We start from the raw sequence: 18,766 nt of genomic DNA, 5'->3' as shown, positions 1-18,766 counted from the left end.
CTACCTTAAAGTGATATTACACCACTTCACATACAGCAAAAGAACCTTGTATCATATTTCTATTTTATTCCTCCTGGCCTTTATACTATTTTTGTCATGTATTTTGCTTATGTGTGTTATAAACCCCACAATACATTGTTATAATTTTTATTATCTTAAAAGAGAATTTTTAAAAATCTTTCACATGTATCTACCTTTTATAGTGCTCACTGTTCCAGTCTTAGATCTATATTTCCATGTGGTACCACTTTCCTTTTGTGTGAAGGACTTTAACGTTTCTTATAGTACAGTCTATTGGAGATGATATTGAATTTTCAGAGTCTTTGTGACACTCTCAGGTTCAAAGTGAGCAAGCATCAATTAATCTACTCCCTGCCATACTATAAGTAGCCTTGGCTAAACTCTAGAAGAAAAAATGAAAAGGAGCATATTATACAACCATGAAATAGCCTAGAACTTTGCCTCTGAAAGTCCAGTTTGGGGAAAGAGGGCTTGTGGCATGCCAGGGTGTTAAAAGTGACTGAATAAACATGAAGCATCTTCTCAGATACCAATTTTACTTAGAGATTTTGAAAAAATTTATAAGCAGTATTTTTATACCACACATCAGATTATTATGGTATACAATGCAACATTTATATTAAATTTAAGACAAAATATGAAACTAAAGAAAATTCTAACCTGGGACCGAACTTCTAGGCAATTATTCATTCTTCTCTGCTATTAACTACACCAGGGGTCCCCAAACTACGGCCCACGGGCCACATGCAGCCCCCTGAGGCCATTTATCCGGCCCCCGCCACACTTCTGGAAGGGTACCTCTTTCATTGGTGGTCAGTGAGAGGAGCATAGTTCCCATTGAAATATTGGTCAGTTTGTTGATTTAAATTTACTTGTTCTTTATTTTAAATATTGTATTTGTTCCCGTTTTGTTTTTTTACTTTAAAATAAGATATGTGCAGTGTGCATAGGAATTTGTTCATAGTTTTTTTTATAGTCCGGCCCTCCAATGGTCTGAGGGACAGTGAACTGGCCCCCTGTGTAAAAAGTTTGGGGACCCCTGAACAACACTTTTGTCAAAAAGCTTGAGGAGCAATGACTTGACGATTATTCATGATTAAAACATCTCCTAAAACTGGATGTCAACAAATGTAGATTAATTATAGAGGCTTTTATTTAATTTGAATATGCATTTCTGAATTGACTACTATAGTCTTTTTTGTTTTGTTTTATTTTTCTTTGTATTTTTCTGAAGTGAGAAGCGAGGAGGCAGAGAGAGAGACTCCCACATGTGCCCGATCAGGATCCACCCGGCATGCCCACTGGGGGCGATGCTCTGCCCATCTGGATGTTGCGCCATTGTGGCCAGGGCCATTCTAGCGCCTGAGGCAGAGGCCATGGAGCCATCCTCAGCACCCGGGCCAACTTTGCTCCAATGCAGCCTTGGCTGCGGGAGGGCAAGAGAGAGACAGAGAGGAAGGAGAGGGGGAGGGGTGGAGAAGCAGATGGGTGCTTCTCCTGTGTGCCCTGGCCAGGAATCAAACCCAGGACTTCCATATGCAGGGAGGACACTTGACCACTGAGCCAACTGGTCAGGGCCTTCATTCCAAGTTTTTAAAACTCACATCATTATTCCCATGAAGAAGGACCAGTTCTCACTCTTTTGGCTGTTAGCAAAACCATCCAATTTTCTGACTCCAATTCAGTATAGGATAAGAATGCACATAAACAAACCTGTTAGAAATAGGCCTAAAATAGTGATAGTGGGCTTACCATGAAGAAGACCCTACCAAAAAAATCCACTTCCAATACTACATCCTAAGGAAATAAATAAGCCAAAATTTAACTATTAGATTGTTCCTTTACCAGTAGAAAATGAATTGGTTGCAATTAAAATGAGAAACTGTTTAAATTATGGCACATCTTTATATTCTACAACAAAATACATATGCAGCCATTAAATTATAGCTGAATATTTAACTGCTTATAATAAGAAAAACCCAAAATTTTCATACTTATTCAATGTGAATAAATACGCTAAATGATGACATAATGTTTATTCATTAATTTAATATTTGCAGTATAAAATGAGACATAGTCCTTGCCTTCATGACTCTTAATTTGTGAGGAAAAAAATCAACAATCTTAGAAACCCTTTATTCCTTTTATTCATTCTCATTACTTAATTGCCCAATCATTCACTCTCTTATTCACCAAGGACTTTGGCACTTGGCTTTCAGTATCTATCTCCTTACATTTTTTGCCATTGTGTGACACTTCAAATGTCCATATAGACAACCCATCCAACAACCTGGAATTTTTTCATTTGATTTTAGAAAGCGAGACACAAAGAGAGAAGCATGAACTCATTGTTCCACTTAGTTTTTCCACTTAGTTATGCATTCATTGATTGCTTCTGGTACCTGTGCTGACTGGGACTCAAACCCATGACCTTGGTACACAAGGATGACGTTTTATCCACTAAGGCAGTGGTTTTCAATGCTTTTACAATTGGGGACCAGTGAAAATAGAAGAATTATTTCCATGACCACTAAAGCAGAAATCACCCTAAGCATAAGTGAATTCAACTAAGATAATTTGGTCTATAATCTTCATACAATATCAGGGTGGTTAACTTTTTTGTGGACTGGCACTAATTTTTAGTGGATGGGTCTACAGACCTGTGGTTGAAAAACACTACACGGAAGCACCCAGCCAGGACACAACCTTGAATTCTCGACTCTACCAGCCAACATCTACTTCATTCAGCAACATATATTCCACACCCTCAATATTCTGATTACCAGGAAATTGCTCCACAGCCTTAGACTCCAATATGTTAATCTCTGACCACAACCACTTGTCCTAGTCATTTTTTGCCACTCAATTACTCCCTAAACACCTGCATTGTTACTTTTCTTAACCTCCATTGCTCAACTATTCCCTTTTCTTTCAAATCACAATCTCCCACATAGCTTCCTGTCTTTTCCTATCAGGCTAGATTCCCAGGCACATCAGTCTCTCCTGCTAATAACCTTGTCCCCTAGCTAATACCCTGTCCCATTCCATAGAGCATATATTTATACCATCTTAATTCAGCTCTAACTTGCTATTTCACCTATGTCTTTATCTCTGTTATGCTTCCTTTATCAGAAAAAAAAATCAGTTATGAACCTCCTTCATCTTCTTGTTCCACATTTACCAGTTATACATATAACTATCTTCACCTCCTTCCTTCTAATCAGAGGAAAAGTATCCTTCTTCTCTTTCCAAGTCAATTCCTTTATGTGCACCCTTGATCCCATAGTCCCTCTTTTCCTACAGAGTCCTGCTTTACCTTTATCTCTCCTCTCTGATGACTTTTCCCCCACATTTTAAATTCTCTTCCCTGTAGGATCTCAATTTTGTAACCTACTCCCCATAGTTATCACCCTTTATTTCTGTTTTAAAGAAGAAATGAAGAGCCTTAGAGTAATATAAATCTATTGTAACCTTTCTCAATTTTAATACATTTTCAACACAACACAAACAGAATTCTGCCACCATCAATCCATTGACAGTGTTCTGGCAAACATTACTAATAGCAAAATTACCAAATCCCATGATCTTTTCAATTGACTTGACCTGTCTTTATCTTCTGATACTACTGGCTTCTTTCATTCTGAAACCTCTCCCCATTGGCTTCTCTAACACTGAGCACTACTGGTGCTCCCCTTCTACCCTTCTGCTAGTTCCTCTCAGTTCTTTTACTGCCTCTTCTTTGCCCACTGACTAATGTTGATCCTCATTTCATCTCACTATATTCAGTCCCTGGGAGCAACGGCATACACTATCCCCTTAATATCGCCTATTTAGTGATTTCCACATCCAGCCCAGGCCTTTCTTCTAAGCCTCAGACACATATGTGGAGCTCCCAACTGAATTTCTTTCTCTACATAGATATCCCATTGCCACTTAATCTCCCATATTCAATTATGTCTTTATGAGTTTCTCACTGCCTTCTCCTTTCTCAGTGTTCCATCCCCCCACACTGCACACAGACACACACACACACTCTCCCCAAAGCCCTGTTCTCCTCTATTCGTCTCTATCCTGGTGAATTATACCACCATTGTACTCTACAACCACAACAGGGACGAGGGAGTCATTCTAGACTTCTCTCTTATCCCTAGCCCTTCCCAAATCCAGAATCTCATTATTTCCCACCATGACTGTAAAAGCACACAAAAACTTCATTTAAAAGAGAATAATGATAATAAAGCAATCTTACTGCATTGCCCCTAGTTTTTAAATTATGAAATGAAAACAAAAACTTCATTTAAAAGAGAATAATGATAATAAAGCAATCTTACTGCATTGCCCCTAGTTTTTAAATTATGAAATGAAAACCATGTTACCTTATTAGCAAACTATAAAGGTTTATACAGAGCCTGACCAGGCAGTGGCGCAGTGGATAGAGTGTCGGACTGGGATGCTGAGGACCCAGGTTCAAGACTCCGAGGTCGCCAGTTTAAGCACAGGCTTATCTGGTTTGAGCAAAGCTCACCAGCTTGAGCCCAAGGTCACTGGCTCGAGCAAGGGGTCACTCAGTCTGCTGTATCTCCCCTTCCACAGTCAATCAAGGCACATATGAGAAAGCAATCAATCAACAACTAAGGTGCTGCAACGAAGAATTGATGCTTCTCATCTCTCTCCCTTCCTGTCTGTCTATCCTTATCTGTTCCTCTCTCTGACTCTCTCTCTCTGTCACACACACAAAAAAAGGTTTATACAGAAATGTACACAGCTTGCACTATTCCCAGAGATAAGAAATCTTGTTTATAACCCTGTACCCAATAGTGTTTAGCACAATGCAGTTGTTGCTTAACTATCTGTTCATTTTTGAGTAAAGTAAATAAATATGCCTTATTTAAACATATCCATGATAATTATTAAGCTGCATGCTAAACAACTCAATAAATAATAATAGGATTCTTATTAATCAAACATAATTTGTACACTTGTTATTTCACCAGAATTTCTTTAAAACACATACAACACACCACATCAGGAATTGGATTCCCTATAAACTGAGCTTTCTTTCATTCCTATTCCACTGTCATAGACAATACTTTATTTATGCTCCTTCAGTCTCTACCCTGTCTTTATCCTCAAAATGATGAAAGTTAATGTACTCTCATGGATACCTTTACAGTAATAGTGTGACCTAGGTGAATCAGAGGGATCCCATTGTCTCCCAAGTCTTTCCTACTTTGCTTTCTGATGCTTACAAAATAGACCCTCTAGTTTATAAGATACAAACAGCAATTCAATGATAATAAATGAATTAATTTCAATAATGCTAATATACAAAGGACTAATAAGAGCCTTCCTTTATCACTGGGAATGAGGAAAAAAGGTGGTATATTGTTAAAGGGCCTTCAGAAGGAACGCCTTCCAATCATTCTTGATTTTTTAAAATTTTTCTTTAATGCATGTAACTATATTAGGGGAGAAATATTCAAAAGCAAGTCCAGAGGTCTTGTTTTAAGGGCAAATAAAAGTTCTATGCAACTGTATGTACTAACATTTTTTACATCTAAATAATTAAACTTTAGGAATTTCAATTTTATATAAAAGGAAAGGAAACGAGTAAAAATAAAGGTGCATGGGGGAGTATTAGATTTAGCCATATGCTACAAGAATTTCTTATCAGGAGAAGATTTTGTATCGACCGTACTATATAAATAGTTTTGCAGTTTATACCATCCTGAGTTCACTGGGTCAAAAGTTGACAGTATGGGATCATCAAGTAAATTAAATGTTAACAGCAAAAATTAAAGGCTTTAAATTAAAAACATAGGTCCTACTCCGATGATGAAGGAAAGTACAGAAAAAGTATTCCCACAAAAGCTGTAAACTGTTCACCTATTTAAAATGAATTCTTCAGAGCTGCCTTAAAAAGTTAATTTTAAACACATTGTTTTAAACACATAAGCATTCTTTTTGCTAAAAGAGAATGTACTATATTTTATTCTGATTTCCCTATGGATTTGTTCTATAAGAAATAATTTTTCACATATTAAGTATATAAATGTAGTTCTCAACTGCCAGAGAGAACTTGGTCATGCATCCTCAGTCATATCTTCTAGAGAGAACAGAGGGTCTCATTTTTTGTTTATTAAAAATAAGAAATAAATGTTAATAGATTCCTGGTACCCTGTCCTCTCAACTTTCAGTATTAGGCTCGTCCCAAGTAAGTAAAGTCTCTGAGAGTCATGAGTTGTAGTTTTTAAAAGTTTTCATCCATTGTAACATTTACTTTATTAAAACCTTCCAATTTTCTTTTGATAAAGAGCCAAGAACAGACCTATTTGTTTTATTTTACAATCTTTTTTATTACCTAAAATTGCTCCCCAAGCACAAACATTTTAATGGCTAGGCCAAAAAAGTTAACCAACCCTTCATATATTTCAGACCAAATATGCTTTATGACTTACCATTCTGGGTGTCACTTTTTAAAAGAGGCCCTATTAAACTAAAGAATAACCAGAAGAAGGGAGCCAAAATAGTGAAGGGTTTAATATCATAAAGCCATTAAAGAAATTAAAAGGATATTTGGGGAGTGAGGTTTCAGTTGCCTTCTGGTTGAAAATAACAGTGGTCATATTTAAAGGGTTATCACATGTAGTGGAAATGAATTTGTTGCGCATAGCTACAGGGGGCACTTTGACAATGGTGGTAGTTAACAGTCATGTTTTCACAATTAAGAGTCTATGACTCCAAACCTGAATAGGCTAAATTTTCTTTATTAAGCTCTTATGAAATTTACATTATTTTAAAAACAATGTTTTCAAACGTAGTATTTAATATTGCAAAACACTGTTAATACTTCAACTAAAGCCAGCATTGTCACACTAACTTTTTAGAAAGTAGTTTAGTGGATTTATCCAATTCCAGGTATACTTATTGGTAAAGAAGGGGAAAAGTTCAAACTTTTTCAATGAATATTAACCATTATTAATTGTAAAGGAATTTTACACTTCCTTTACAGTTCTTTTACAGTTCAGTCCCATAATCTGGGGCTAAGATTATGGGAGCAAAACAATTCTTCATATAGGGAAGAAACCTTATAGCTCCATCTTTTTTTGTTTGTTTGTTTGTTTGTTTTTGTTTTTTTTTGTTTTGTTTTTTTTTAAGATTTTATTTATTCATTATAGAGAGGGGAGAGAGAGAGAGAAAGGGAGAGGAGCTGGAAGCATCAACTCCCATATGTGCCTTGACCAGGCAAGCCCAGGGTTTTGAACCAGCAACCTCAGCGTTTCCAGGTTGACGCTTTATCCACTGTGCCGCCACAAGTCAGGCATAGCTCCATCTTAATAAAACCAAAGTTGAAAACACTATACATGTATGATTCTGTTTTAGTAACTTCCGAAAACTGAGGCTATAACCATGCAAAGTAAATTTCTCAAAAGTGCACTTCCTGATGCAAGCATAAAATTTCTCCCATGTAAGTAATATTGACATACTTTAAAAATTACTTAAAGCAAAAACAAAAATACTTTTAGTTTCGTTTATGACTTATATGATTTTTAAAGGATCATCCACAATATTATAGATAATAAAGCACTGATCTTTCATTAAAGGAATCTACCCAACTGTAGAAATCTATTTCTAAACTGTACGTTCTTTTAAACTGATACCTCTTTAATTAAAGTACACAGTTATGAACCATTTAAGTAACCTCTGAGGAAGATTTTATAATTGTTTTTGAATGTTACAAATAGCTATAGGGAAAATAAACTATCAAAGTTATTTGGCAGAACAAAAATATAGTCAGTATCTAAAATAAACTATAAGCTTTCACTTTGAAAAGGAAATGTGGACCAGTGATTTGTAGGAAAAACTCATCACATTCTTACCAACAATTTCATAAATGTTGTGTAGGTTTATGATTTCAGTAGCAGACTAATAGCTAGCTGTATCTAATTAAACAGTTGTCCATCTTGAGGTCTGTCACTCCACAGATCTAAAAAAGATAAAAGGTATCTTTTATGAATTTGTTATAGAAAGTACAGAAAAATACCTAGATTTGGTATTAAAAATATACTTACCATGATTAGAAGTTTAATTTGAAAATTTCAGGTAAATATTAAACTTGAAAAATTAAAAACTCATAGTAGAAAATAAATAGCTATGATATAGGACAGTGGTCCCCAACCCCCGGGCCGCGGACTGGTACCGGTCCGTGAACCATTTGGTACCGGTCCGCAGAGAAAGAATAAATAACTTACATTATTTCCGTTTTCTTTAAGTCTGAACGATGTTTTATTTTTTTTAAATGACCAGATTCCCTCTGTTACATCTGTCTAAGACTCGCTCTTGACGCTTGTCTCGTAAGTTCGACAATTATATTTAAAAATACCACAGTTTTTTACGCCGGCTGCATAACTTTATCTTGTGCATTTGTCCATCCCACCCTAAAGGCCAGTCCGTGAAAATATTTTCTGACATTAAACAGGTCCGTGGCCCAAAAAAGGTTGGGGACCACTGATACAGGACATAGATTAGAAACATTTTTAAACCACCTATTATGAAACCTTGTCCTTTCTGCCTTTATTGTAATTCTTCTGGCTTAGTAGTTATAATATTTCTAGAGGGTAAAAATCCTAAGCATAGCTATTTATAGCACAATGTTTTAAATACAAGATAATACAGCTAGTGCTCGACTTAAGACCACAATTAGTTCCAGCAGACCGGTCGTAACACGATTTGGTCATAAGTTGAGTAGGCTATATGTACAGAACTGTGAAATGATGTTATAAAAATCTTTAAGTCATATTTTATCATAATTTTCTTTCATTATTGTAATATATCATAATTTTCTTTGTTCATTTTATGCCATTTTTATCATCTCTACACCATTTTGCTTCTTATTTTTACATTCGTCAGGTTTAAGTAAAACAATGCATTACCAGTACAACTGGTTTAATATTTGCAAAGACAGTTTCCTCTTGGTAGACATCTTGGGAGGGGTTTGATGAAAAATATCCAAGACACAAAACATAAATTGCTGTACCGAGTCTGGGATAACAGTTGAAATGGTTCATATGGAGATGGTAGTGCTGCCGGAAGCTGGTCCGCACTGTCGTACACCCAGCTGGGCAACGCTTGCGCTGCCAGACAAGGGGCAGTCATGGCTAGCGACTGTGGTAATAAGGTCAAATGGTCGTAAGTTGCATAGGTTGTAAGTCGATTAATATTTGTAAGTACAAAGCAGTCTTAAAACACAATACCATGTTTATAATAGATACTCAGTAAATGTCAATTAATTTCAATTAGAAAATAGCCTTCATATTAAATATATAACAAATATTTACTATTTTATATTTTTTACAAGGTTAACCCACAGATTATACATAGAACGTGATTCTCAAATTTGTTCAGATGGCAGAGCAATTAGTGACCCTCTCTCTCTCTGCTGAGTACCATTCATTCCTATTAAATATTTATCAATGCCAGTAACTGCTAAAGACACAAAACAAGAACAGAAATAATCCCAGCTATCAGGAAATTCGCAAAACCAAGAAATATATCTCTATATGTTGTACATATATTCACTACCTCAGCCACATATCAATTCACAGATAAAATGGCCGTTTATGTATATGTTAGTTTCCAATTGCTACTATAACAAGTTACTCTAAACTTTAGTAACTTGAAACTCTAGAAATATATCATCATACTGTTCTGGAGGTTAGAATTCTAAAGTGGGTCTCCGTGGCCCTGGCCACATAGCTCAGTTGGTTGGAGCGTCATCCCGGAGCACGGAGACTGCTGGTTCAATTCCAGGTGAAGGCACATACAGGAGCAGCTCAGTGTTCCTGTTTCTCTCTCTCCCCCTGCCTTTCTCAAATAAATAAATAAATATTTAAAAATAAAATGGGTCTCAGTGGGCTAAAAGCAAAGGGTAGGCAGAGCCGCATTCCTTTCTGGAGGTTCTAGGAGAGAATCTGTTTTCTTGCCTTTCCAGCTTCTAGAGGCTGCCCTCATTTCTTGGTCCTTGCCCCCTTCTACCTTCAAAGTTAGCAACAGCTGGTTGAGTCTTTCTCAGATCTTACATTCTGACACTGACTCTTTCATTTCCCTCTTCCTCAGTCAGAAGAACCTTGTAATTACAATGGGCCTACTCAGATAATCTGGGATAATCTATTTTTAGGGCATCTGAGTAGAAACCTTAATTCTGTCTGCATCCGTTCCCAAGTAACAAAACACAATCAGAGATCCAGAGACATGGACATTTTGGGGAGGCCCATTATTCTTCTACCATATATATAAATGTACAGTTTTTTCCTCTGTTTTACTTCAGGAACCATCAGCCATCATCCATCTCTGAAATTATGCTAACTATTCACATGTGTGATTCTAGAGAAAGGATTTATAACTTTCAACAAATTCTCAACATTTCAGAATCATTGGACTAGGTCATAGAACAGCAGTGTTCCTTAGAAGCATAGTTTAGTGTTGTCAACAGCCAAATTTTAGATTGGCCTTTTAACATGTATACTTTTAATTTTGATTAGAAAACCTTACTATAGGTTGGAAGTTTTTGCTTAAGTGTATTTTCCCCTGGGTATTTTTAGAAGTAGTTGTAGTCATGCTAACTACACTTCCTTACATGTTGCACATATAACTGTTTTTCCAAATTGGTATGCATCATTTTGTGATGATGCTAACCGTAAATGCAGTAGATATTCCACACCTCAGAGAAAGAAGACCAACAGGAAAATAAAAGGTACCCATTTAAGTAAGTTTTAAAGAAAATTCAATAGCATGTACTAAGTTCTCAAGTTACTGTTCAAAATGTTTTCTTCTCTAAGAGTCTTCATTCTTTCTTAAAAGATGAAAAGACCTATAGCTTTCACAATTTTATCTCAATAAGTTATTATGTTGACACCAACATCCATCAGTTGTAGCTCACTCAGAAATAGCAAGAGGAAAAAAACCAAGCATCGAAAGTACAAGACCTCTGTTCTTCACGCTATTCATATTTACTATTCCTTAACTGGTGATCGCATTCCAGTTTCCAAGTAAAACTTTCATTTTAAATTATGACTTCAGTTCTCCTCTTAGGATAAGAAAAAAATATACAGAGACACAAACTGGATGGGTGAAAGGGGTGGGGGAGGAATGATTAACTCTTCACTGTATTCAAGATGAAAGAAAGCTGAAAACTGCCCAAATTGAGTACCTAAATAATAGAGGGTTTTATTTTCATAAACTATATCACTTTGTGAAGTATTAAAATTTGGGGAAGGTAGGCTTCCTGGATTTTTACCAATGAATTTGATGGTCTGAAGTAGAAGTGGGTTTTTTTTTCCTTTAAAATTTAACTCAGGAATTTGCACCCCCTTGCGGTCAAATAAAGTTCTTCACTTGCAAAATACCATTTTTCCCATTTAGGCTTTTTGTTCAAGAATAGGAACCATGTTACTTGATTTGTTTTCTCCCATTTTAGTGAATCAAGGGGCTTTAATGAAGGATATGGGGCTTATTAATTAAGATTTCAAACAAAACAGGACTTAAATCTAAAAGTAACCTCTATATAAACTTTAGTCTGTGCAAAATGGAGATAATATTTGCACCCACTTCATATGTTATGAGGATTCAAGGGAAAAATGCGTATGTACTTAGCACAAAACCTGACACATAGTAGATACTCAATGTTATTTATCAATAACAACACAATTTTATACAGTCACTTTATTCACAGACTATACCAAAAGAAAGCTAGATCAAAAATTTACCAGTTCGTGTAGTTCACTACAATCTTGCAAATAAGTTCCCTAAATATATAACTTATCAAGACTTCCTCTAGCTGATTCTGCCCACAGGTACATTATATTTTTAAAATATAGAGAATATGTAATTATCTCTGAACAATTGATATTTGGATGGTTTTTACTTTATATATTTTAGGCTGGCTTAAATTTTTTAACTTTAGTAATTAGAAAAAGCATTCAATTTCATGTTACTCTTATGACATGGTAAAACAAATTACAATCCATATTCATCCGCCAGAAATCAATACTCATATTTGGCAAAAATCATAGGTGAGGCTAATTTACCATTTTAAGGGATTCTTGAACGCGAATGCTAACTTCCTAATGGCACTAACTATAGTTTGATTTTTAAAACAATTCTTAAGCCATTTTGAAAGATTGATGTTAAAGACTATTAGCTAATATTTACTAATATGCCAAGCATGGTTCAATGCCTTTAATATATTAGCTTATTTACATTCTTACAACCACTCAATGAGGTACTAGCATTACTCCTTTTACAGAAGATCAAAGTGAAAAAAAGTCCCTAGGGTCACAGCTAGCAATTAGCAGAGCTGAGATTCAAACTTAGGCAGTTTGATTTCAGAGTCCACTCACTTAACTAGTGCACAAAAGTACCATACAGATATAAGACACACATACACTACTCAGCCATGTTACTTCTTGATCTCAAATTATTAATATCCATTTATTTCCCAATCGTACTTCAGTAATGCAAATTGTGCCAGCCTTCTCCCATTTCCTTACTTTTTCGTACTTCCGGCACTTTCACAGTCATTGTTTTAACCCTCACAATGATAAGTCTTAGGATACTTAAACAGTTTTGGTTCATCACAACTTTGCAACAAAAACTGGAAGAAAAAAATCAGAGTAATACCACAGATTTTAAGCTGTTGGATTCTTTAGAAACTTCATGATAACTTGAAATCGGGAAAACAGTAACCAATCAAAAATAACCTTATCTAATTATTTAGTATCAACAGCAATTAAATTTTTTTATTTTCAGTTGTCTGTTGGCAGATAGGTTAACTCTATCAAGGAAACTATTAAAATTGGTTTTTAAGGTGTTAAAATATTGACATCATTTATTTAGTCCTACCATAGCGCCCCGTTTTTGAAGGTGGACACAGATTTCCTTAGGTCTTGTCCTTCCACTGACTAGTTGTTAAGAAGACTTTGGGGCAAGTTTCTTGATTTGAGTCTCGGGTGTCCTCATGTGTAAAATGAGAATTACACCTACTTCTTAGAGCTGTTGTGAGATATAAACAGGACCAATCCATAAATCGTTTATTTAGCACCGTGCCTATCACAGACAATACGCGGTAACTAGGTAATATTACCTTATCAAGTGTGTCGCACAACGGAACCCATCTTGCTAGATTCGGTTCACTTAACACGCCTTTCTTTATTAAATCACCGTGACACCCAAAGACTGTCCATTCACCTAGTCCAAAGCGAGAGAATGCTTAAAGACAATAAAGATGGTGAGAAAAACTGGGTTCCATGAAAGCGCCTTCGCAACAGGGCCGGGACGCACTCGGGCAAATTTAAGTACGTACTGTATGTACTACTCCTTAACTGCAAGTAGGCAGGCAGGCAGGCGCGCACAGTCTTCAGCTGGGGAAACCACACCCCCTGTTTGTGTTCAGGTTGGATCGCACAGCAAGGTCTTCGTCTCCATAATCTGACAAATACGGACATCCCCATATTTAGGCGGTCTGTGCTCCTTTATGCAAATCACTTAAAGTTTCTGAGTCTTAGCTTCCTGGTCTGCAAACTGAAAATAATAATAGTACCTACCTCATAAAGTTGTTCTGAGGCTTAAGTGCGATAGCTCCTGTAAAGCGTTGACATAGAGAAAGAGCTGGGTACAGAGGCGGGGCTGTTTTAAGTACATGTGTATCCATGCAATACAGATGGTCTCGAAGACACATTCCGTTGTTCTTTTCAATTAAGCTGCACCCTTACCTGTTTTCCTCGAACAGTAGACTAAATGCCTACCTACTGACAGATCGCCCATGGACCTTTCGGCCCACACTCCACACACAGTCCCTCTACCACCCAGCCTGAGTAAAGAAGGACCTGCACGCACGCGCAAGGAAAAGAGGTAGGAGGATTTCCATCAAGGAAGCGTCGGGAAAGCTGCGAACAGCAATAATCCTGCGCATGTGCGAGGCGCGGAGGTGTGGGAGGAGTCGGCGCGTGCGCAAAGTTTTCGGGAAAGCAAGAGAAGGGGGGCACTGGAAGCGGTATTGACAGCTTTGAAGACAGCCCGCGTTCCCGGCATGCCCCGGGGTGGCGGGGTTGGCTCTAACGAATTTGAATGAGGAGCCTCAGCGCTTTCGGCGCCATTTTCGAGTGATGCCTGATCCCATCAATCTAGCGGAAGAGATGGGATAACCTGTCGGAGAGTATATCTCCGCTAGGACCCCACCGAAAAATCACTTTAAAAATCGCCAAAAATTATTACGAGCAAAGGGCAGTTCGTGGAGCCTCGGCAGGGTTTGGCGCAGTCGGTAAGAAACTGAAGTAGCAGAGCGGGACTCGGGAGGTGGCAGTGGGGGGACCGGCAGGCGGTGGGGGGGTTGCAGGGAGTGGGCACTGGTCCGCCTTCTTTTTAAGCACAGAAAATGCGAAGAGATAGGGCTGGGGGTAAGTGGGTGTCTGCGAGTGGGCGGTGTTGGGCGGGATGTGGCGGGAGAGCGGGGAGACGGGGCTGTGGGGGAGGGGAGTTGCAGTTTGAGCGGGACGCCGACGGGCTGCGGCTGAGTGGCCGCCGCCCAGCGGATCTGTCAGCAGGACCCCCGAGGGCCCAGACGGGCGCGGCGGGGCTCTGCAGACCGCCGCTCCTTTGACAGGAGGAGAGGGACGAGCGCCTCTCCCCACTGCCGAGGCGAGCCGTCTTTTATCGCAGTTTTCCCGGCCTGCTGACGGCCGACTTCTCTCGTGACAAGAAAGTTAAGGTCGGCGGAAAATTGAGGACTCGGAGTAGCGGGTGGCTCCCGTCCGTCGTGCGGGACCCGGCCCAGTATACGGTCGTCTTTGACGCCCAAACGTGAGGTGCCCTCGGAATGTGAGTTTCCCGCTGTTGCCCTCGGGCTCCGGGCGCCCAGGTCCGGGCTGGGGTAGCACTGACCGCTTCCACAGTTTGGGCCAAACGGGGCGGGGGCAGGCTTTTGAGGTTTTAGCGGGCTCCTGGGGAAGATGCTGGACTTTCGCTTTTTCCTTGGGATTTTTGTCATTTGCTTTGCCGGTGTTGTCCTTTGGGGGGGGGGGGGCGTCTTGAATGAGATGAAAGATGGGGCTTCGAGTTGCGATTTCCTTCTCTTTGCCATTTCCTCCGAGTCGCACTTTTCTTAGACTTTTTACTACAGTCTTTGGAACGTGTCGCGAGGAGAAAAGCAATCTGAAACAGCATTGTTATTTTCCTCCCGAAAAGTCTTTGCCTGGACAATTTAGCGGTAATTTTGCAACCCCCACCTTTTCTTGGGAACTCGCTTGACTCTGAGGCGGAGGGAAGAGGGATGTTATTTGTCTTTCCCTTTAGTGATTGATTTTTTTTTAGCTCCCAGTTTCTACTCGACAATTTGAATGATTTGAGCCAGTGACGGCTTTAAGTAATACTTTCTAGATAATGACCTTTGTAAATATATTGGATTTGGAATCCTTTTCTACGGTGAAGGCGCCAGTCGATTAACCCTTTGCTGGCGTGGTGGTTTGCCTTTCGGGCGCACCGCTCCGGGTTGCGAATACGCTGGAGATGCTTTTTGCTACAGCTATTCAATTGTTCGCAAAGAGGAATAACGCTTCAGGGGAACCGCAGCCACTTACTCTTCAGGGCCTCCTGCGTCAAGTCTCCCGCACCCCGGAATTGGTGTAACGGCTGATTGATTTTTTATTTCTGTAATGACTAGAGGACCCGCCCTCACTTATAATCTCTCTCCGAAGAGAATAGGAGAGGGCAATGTGATGTTTTTCAAATTGTGTGTAACGGAGCTCCCAAAACACTGGATTTGTTATCCCCTGATTGGCTGGGAGAAAGCGGAATGTGGGGTTTGAATGTTAAAGGCTAGAGATTATAATTCTCGACTTTACGAAAAATTTATATTTTTAGAGAACCACGGAAATAATTACAAAACGTTAAAACGGGAAGAAAAAAAATAAAAAGTTGGTATTTTTCTCCATAAAAGAACTTTGAGTGATTTCTGAAATTATATTAAAGGAAAAGTGTGGAGGCAATTTTCGCAAAATAGTAATTCTGCTGGCAGAAATTGCAAGACTTATGTATTTGCTCCTGTTGTCGATTGGTTAAAAACTGAGTGAAGCATTTAGATTTTTTATTCTTTTGACAGAAATTTTTCATCTTAAACTACGTATATTTATTAGATGCAGATTACAGAATTTTTTTTAGAAAAGAAACTTTCATTTTCTTACTGTTAAAGAGCTTTTCCACATTCTTAGCAAAAATTGGATATATTTTCAAAACTTCACATGTAATATAAAATGTTTTACTAATTTAGCCATTGCAGTGGACTAAAAACTTTATTTACAAGAAATTTGTATAGTTTAATTTACACAATACAGCAGGTAAGTACACACAGGTGATATATGATTTCATTCCTTTGATAAATTTATTAAGAAGAAAATATTGCATACAACAGTGGGTGTGGTTCTTATTTGATTAGTTTTAAGTTAATATTTGGTTAACATTGCTTGAGACAGCCGTCAATATATTTCTGTTTATTACCACACTTGTCATTCCGTTTAGTTGTATCTTGATAAAAGTCGGGTGTGATTTTTAAAGAAAATCAGTAAACTCACTGATAAACAAGATAAATGTTGATCCTTTTTAAAAATTTTTTAATATAAATTTATATCCTTTTTTAAATAGTTGAAATTTTGAAACAGCATTTGTATTATCACATTAGGTCATGTATTCATCTCTGCAGGGCAATAAATATAATTTATATTAATAAGTGGAATACCTGAGTTTACAAATCATACTATTTTGCATTGCCTTCATAACATGAATTGCAATTACAGAACCTGTGTTCATTACTTTTTTTTAAAGCTGTTTTATTTTCAGTCATCTCATGAAAATTTCATTGAAAATAGTAATTATCCGTTACAAAATTTCATTTGATGAAATTGTAGGAAACCTCTTTTCTATTTCAAATGCATTTTTACCTATGATACCAGAACTAGTGCGGGTTTTATATTTTGTGTATTTTAATTTTTATTTAAATTATTATATGACTTGGGGAGTTTTGAGGGTTGAGGAAGGCTTTCAAATTCCACCAGGTTGGTTAAATTTAACCATACTTTTTCAGTGCTTTGGTTTATGGTTTTTGTTTGTTTTGGGGGTGATGGGTGAAGGGTTATTTTGCTTAATAGCCATTTTTATTCTTAAAAGGATTCCTTTATTTAAAATACTACACTTGAAGCTTGAGAGCACACTACCACCTAAATAAAATCCACAGCATTCAAAATATTTTCCCTTTTATGTGATATCTTAGTAGATAAGGGGAAGATTTTGGTTTTAGATTTGTGGCTATAAAGGTATGAGTTCCAATAGATGCCTATAATTGTTATATCATGTATTTTATTTTCTATTTTATTATAAAGACTAGAGAAGTCATATTATAGGAAAATAGTAGAGAAAGGTGTTGCTACAGTATCTCAACTCTTTATTGTTAAGTTTACATATTGTGTAGGAGAGGGAATTAGAGAAAGTATCAGTCTACATGGTAGCACTGATTTTCATTTTTATGTACTTAGCATTTTTATTTATTTTTTAATTGAATTTATTGGGGGTGATACTGGTTCACATAACTATACAGGTTTCAGGTGCCCAATTCTACAACATATATCTGTACACTGTATTTCCTTCTTACTATTTTTTAAAATCTAAATAAAACAATTATAGAATTGTTTTAGTGCTGTCAACTGTGTTAGTTGTACATTTACAAAATGTAGCCTCAGGTATTTGTATGTAACGTTTTTCTAAGCAGCTTAGTATCACAATGTTTATCATGAACTAGAGCTAAGGATAAAAATTTCAAAATAACTTTCATATTCTGGATTCTTTGTTTCATCTTGCTTTGTATACTAAATTTTTGTTCTGTAAAGACTTATGTATATTTTTGTTTCTGTTTATTTATTTACATATTGGTATATAGTAACAGTTTTGAATGTAACAAAATATATACTTTAATTCAGAAATTTCAATCAGTTGATTGGATCTACAAAAAGGAAAAAAATAGCCAGAAGACTATATTAGGTATTTCTTCTACATGATACATAAGCTCTCTCCAGTTAAAAAAAAAAATCAAAGTATAAATTTACACACTATTTTGAAATTTTATTCTACAAAAATCTGTCTATTATATTTTAAAAATTACTGGCCTAAAATTAGCTCCTGTCTTTTATTCCTTTTGTTAAATGAAGCTTAATGATCCCCATATTGGTTTCTTTTTAACCCTTTCTTAAAAGGAACAGAATATTGATCTGATTATAACTAGAAAACACATCTTAGAAAGAATTGTCACATTTTAGGGAATTCGTCTACATGCACTTTTGTTCTTTTTTATTATTATTCAGTATATTTAAAACACTGTGCCAGGAGACTAATTTGGACATGTAATTAGAACTCAAAACAATGACTTGCTGAAATTTGGTAGCCCCTCAAGATGAAAGGAAATCAGTAATAAACTACTACTTTTCTTTGAAATAAGTGTCAAAAATGAGATGAAGCTCTTTTGCATTTTTTACTAGTGACTGTTAATGCTTTAAAGTTGATTGTCTTAATAGTATAAGAGTAATATCAGTTTTAGAATATCACATTACTAATATGTGTTTATATATTTGTCTGATTATTTGCATATACAAATGACTGTAAAGCCTTCCTATAATATTGCTTTCAGGTGGAGAAGTGATTTGCTTTT

At 36.9% G+C, this 18,766-nt stretch overlaps 1 long non-coding RNA gene across 2 annotated transcripts in view; it reads left to right on the top strand.

The window, feature by feature from the left end:
• Positions 1-18,766, top strand: part of LOC136308629 (uncharacterized) — a 65,862-nt gene that overhangs the window by 34,524 nt on the left and 12,572 nt on the right. The window contains exon 1 of one of the 2 annotated variants that reach the window (XR_010726138.1): positions 14,150-14,338. The exons of the other annotated variant lie outside the window; for it this stretch is intronic. This is a non-coding gene — a long non-coding RNA (uncharacterized lncRNA). Of the gene's footprint in view, positions 1-14,149; positions 14,339-18,766 lie in introns of those variants that run through there. 2 annotated transcript variants of the gene reach the window in all.

The sequence above is a fragment of the Saccopteryx bilineata genome, chromosome 6, assembly GCF_036850765.1.
Source record: "Saccopteryx bilineata isolate mSacBil1 chromosome 6, mSacBil1_pri_phased_curated, whole genome shotgun sequence".
Lineage (NCBI taxonomy): Eukaryota > Metazoa > Chordata > Mammalia > Chiroptera > Emballonuridae > Saccopteryx > Saccopteryx bilineata.
The sequence above is the reverse complement of the archived record's forward strand: the minus strand, read 5'-3'. Positions and strand labels throughout refer to the sequence as shown.